Source organism: Myotis brandtii, unplaced genomic scaffold, assembly GCF_000412655.1.
Source record: "Myotis brandtii unplaced genomic scaffold, ASM41265v1 scaffold988, whole genome shotgun sequence".
Lineage (NCBI taxonomy): Eukaryota > Metazoa > Chordata > Mammalia > Chiroptera > Vespertilionidae > Myotis > Myotis brandtii.
The window spans coordinates 128,594-132,811 of NW_005372109.1; positions in this window are offsets into that span (position 1 = coordinate 128,594).

A 4,218-nucleotide genomic window follows, 5' to 3' on the forward strand; every position below is an offset into this window, starting at 1 on the left:
GAGAGAAGAGAAAGGGGGAGGAAATAGAAAAAAGAGGATTGGCATCCACAGACCTGACCTTCACTCTTTTCTTGGCGGGGTGAAGCTTGCATTGTGGTTCCAGTTTACAGATGGGAAAACTGAGGGCTTCCATGCGGATCCCTGTGAGTTAGGACAGAGAGAGGATTGGAATCAGCTTCCTGGCTCCCCCTTTCCACACCATCCCACCACGTCTGCTGAGAACACGTGGGAAATTAGCAGGTGCAGTTGGCGCCACTCTGGCCAGCTGTGCCCTTGGTGGGATTCCGTGTGCCCTTCCCTGTGCTGGATTTCAAACCCCATCTCGGGTGCATAGGCCACGGCTTTCATGCACAGATGTAGGATGGGACACGTTTGGGAACGTGGCCTGCGAAGAAGTGATGTGCTGAGGGCTGACACTGGGGGAATGGGTGACCTTGGTCCTTTCCAATCCCTGCCCCCAAAACTGAAGTCACGGACACAGAGCCAATGGTGACTGGCAAATCTTACTGGTCGACCAACTCCAAGATCCACCCACTCATCAATGCATAGATGTCTAATACCATTTTTTGTTGTTCCTGGCAAGTTCTTGTTCAATGTAAATTAACACAGAAGGGTTTGCTGTTGTTTTTTCTTCAACTTGAGGCTTAACTTTCAGCTGTAAGGAGGTCATGTCCACATGGTGAAGCTAGCCTATGTTAAACAATAGGCCGTAGATGCCCTAGCCCAGTGGTTCTCAACCTGTGGGTCGCGACCCCTTTGGCGGTCGAACGACCCTTTCACAGGGGTCGCCTAAGACCATCCTGCATATCAGATATTTACATGACGATTCATAACAGTAGCAACATTACAGTTATGAAGTAGCAACGAAAATAATTTTATGGTTGGGTCACAACATGAGGAACTGTATTTAAAGGGCCAGAAGGTTGAGAACTGCCGGTTTGGCTCAGTGGATAGGGTCCCAGGTTCGATTCTGGTCAAGGGCACATGCCCAGGTTATGGGCTCGATCCCCAGTAGGGGGCGTGCAGGAGGCAGCCGATCGATGATTCGTTCTCATCATGGGTGTGTCTATCTCTCTCTCCCTCTCCCTTCCTCTCTGAAATCAATGAAAATATATATTAAAAACAAAAAAACAATCGGTGGTAGAAGCAGTCAGAACCCAAAGGCAGGACCTGCTAAGGACACAGGAGCCCTGCAGGGTCAGGGAAGGGGGCGGGGGGGGGGGGCGCTTCAGTTGACTTCCCAGCAAACATTGGCTGCGTCTGCCCTGCTGGGCCCGTGCGTGACATGGAGACGAACATGGCCCTGCCCTGCCCTGCCCTGCCTGGCTCTGAGACTAGCAAACCGGCCTTGGTTTCAGGGTCAGCTCCAGTGACCCCTGGGACTCGTGTAGGACAACATGGCCACTGGAAAGTGAGGCTGCATCGGGCAGAAAAAGAGGGGTACCCAGGGCCCTCCCCCCAGGCTGTTTCTTTACTTAGTGCTAGTTCCTCCCAGTAGTGTACGGTAAGCCACACCATGCAGCTTACCACTGAGCCACACCGTCTGGGCTGAGGTCGCCCCTTCTTGTGCTGCATTAAATACATCTCAGCTAGAGATACAAGTATACCGCTTGCTTGTGACGCTGTGCACGGCTGTATTGATTCGTGCCAGCGCACCAGCCCCGCATGTGACTGTGGGAAGGTCACGGTCCATGTGCAGCCTCGTGATGTGACAACCAGGATCCTCCCTTCCCAGGTCCCCAGCACCAGAGGTGTGTGGCGGCTGGTTTGTACCGGCTCTCCCGGGCCCGTTTTATTTTATTTTATTTTATTATTCTTTTAAAATGTCTTTTTATGGATTCAGAGAAGAAGGGAGAGGGAGAGAGAGACAGAAACATCAGTGATGAGAGGGAATCATGGATCGGCTGCCTCCTATTGGGGATGGAGCCCACACCCGAGTATATGCCCTGATCAGGAATCGAGCTGTGACCTCCTGGTTCATAGGTGGATGCTCAGCCACTGAGCCATGCCGGCCGGGCGATCTTGGAAAGCCTTGAGCACAGTGAGAGCTGCCCAGCCACGGCACGGGCCACCCTGGGCAGGAATGAACACCTTTCTCTCAATCAGAGGCTAAGACCTCGGCCTCATGGACAGGATCCCTGGCAGGGAGGTCGTGACTATAAAACCCCATAGTCATCACTTCTGAAGGAACAGAGAAAAAGCTGTTTAGCCCTGGCCGGTGTGGCTCAGTGGATAGAGCGTCGGCCTGCGGACCAAAGGGTCCCGGGTTCGATTCCGGTCAAGGTCACGGACCTCGGTGGCAGGCTCCTCCCCGGCCCGGGCCCTGGTCGGTGCTCGTGCAGGAGGCAACCAATGGATGTGTTTCTCGCACATCGATGTTTCTCTCTGTCTTTCCCTCTCTCTTCCGCTCTCCCTAAAAATCAATGGGAAAATATCCTCGGGTGAGGATTTAAAAAATTAAAAAAGTCATTTGATCCACTGTGTTAATGTGGGAAAAGCAAACGAGACCCCAGCAGGAGACACCTCCTTAAAACACAGGTGAATGCCGCAGGAGAAAGGGGTTGGGGGCTATGGTGATTGGTGCTCGCTGCTTCCCCGATGTTTGGTGATGTTGTTTCTGAAACAAAGGCAGTTTGCTTCTTTATGGAAAGAACCTAGTCCGGCCCTAGCCGGTTTGGCTCAGTGGATAGAGCATCGGCCTGCGGGCTGAAGGGTCCCAGGTTCGATTCCGGTCAAGGGCATGTACCTTGGTTGCAGGCACATCCCCAGTAGGGGGTGTGCAGGAGGCAGCTGATCGATGTTTCTCTCTCATCGATGTTTCTAACTCTCTATCCCTCTCCCTTCCTCTCTGTAAAAAATCAATAAAATATATATTTTTAAAAAGAACCTAGTCCAGCCCTCATCCCAGGACAAGAAGCCTCCAGACAATCGCTCACCTCTCTCCCGATCCCCACCTTCTGAGAGGCGAGGCTCCCCCAGGCCTGCCATCAGGGAGCGGGGAGGAACCAGGCATTGAGGGATGCCTGCTGAGCGCCAGACCCCATGCTGGGGACCGAGCCAGACTCAGTCCCTACCCTCAGAGAGGGCCCCTGCCTGGCCCAGCATCTCACTCAGCCTTTGGGGGCGGGTCCGGTGTTATTACAGCAGTGAGTGGCCCAGCCGGCACGGCTCAGTGGCTCAGCATTGACCGATGAACCAGGAGGTCACGGTTTGATTCCTGGTTCGATTCCCAGTCAGGGCACATGCCTGGATTGCGGGCTCATTCCCCGGGGGCGTGGGGGCGTGCAGGAGGCAGCCGGTCAATGATTCTCTCATCATTGATGTTTCTATCTCTCTCTCCCTCTCCTTTTCTCTCCAAAATCAATAAAAATATATTTAAAAAATAAAGTAGTGAGTGGCTGAGCCAAAACTAGGTCTGGAGGTCTCCCCTGCCCTTTGAGGGGTTCAAGGCGAGAGGGTAAGCCGCCCATTCAGTCCCATAATTTTTTTTTTAACAATCCACAATAAATACATTTATTTGTTTATTTGCTTGTTTTTCCATCGATTTTTTTTTTTTTTAGAGATAGTAGAAGGGAGGGAGGGAAGGAGAGAGAGAAAGAGAGAGAAATATCGATGTGAAAGAGACACATCTATTGGTTGCCTCCCACACACGCCTGGACCAGGGCCAGGGATGGGGCCTGCAACCGAGGTCCGTGCCCTTGACCAGAATTGAACCCGGGACCCTTCAGTCCACAGGCCGACGCTCTATCCACTGAGCCAAACCGGCCAGGGCCAGTCCCATAATTTGATGGAGTAAAGGCCAAGACTCGGGCCAGGTTGGCAATTATGGACTGATCAGGGAAAGGGTTTCCCTGTTTCTAACTATGGGTCTCGGTCTCTCTCTCTCTCTCTCTCTCTCTCTCTCTCTCTCTCACCAGCCTTCATGCAGCAGCATTCTGACTTCCTGACCCCCAAGCCCTTCCTTCGCTTCATTTCAGGCGCCCCCTCTCCCCCTCCTCCGCCCCAGGTACGCCATCCCCTCCCCACCTCCCGCGGAGAATGGCCTCCCTGTTGGTGGCCTGGCAGAGTCCCCATCCTCCCATAAAAGCCCGAGTGAGGCCCGGACACTTGGAACCCAGACAGAATGGAATGTCTCCCTATTTTCTTTGCAGCGAAGAAAACACACACAAACCCAGGAGCATATTTATCGGCGATATTTCTATCCCAAAGTTTGTCTTT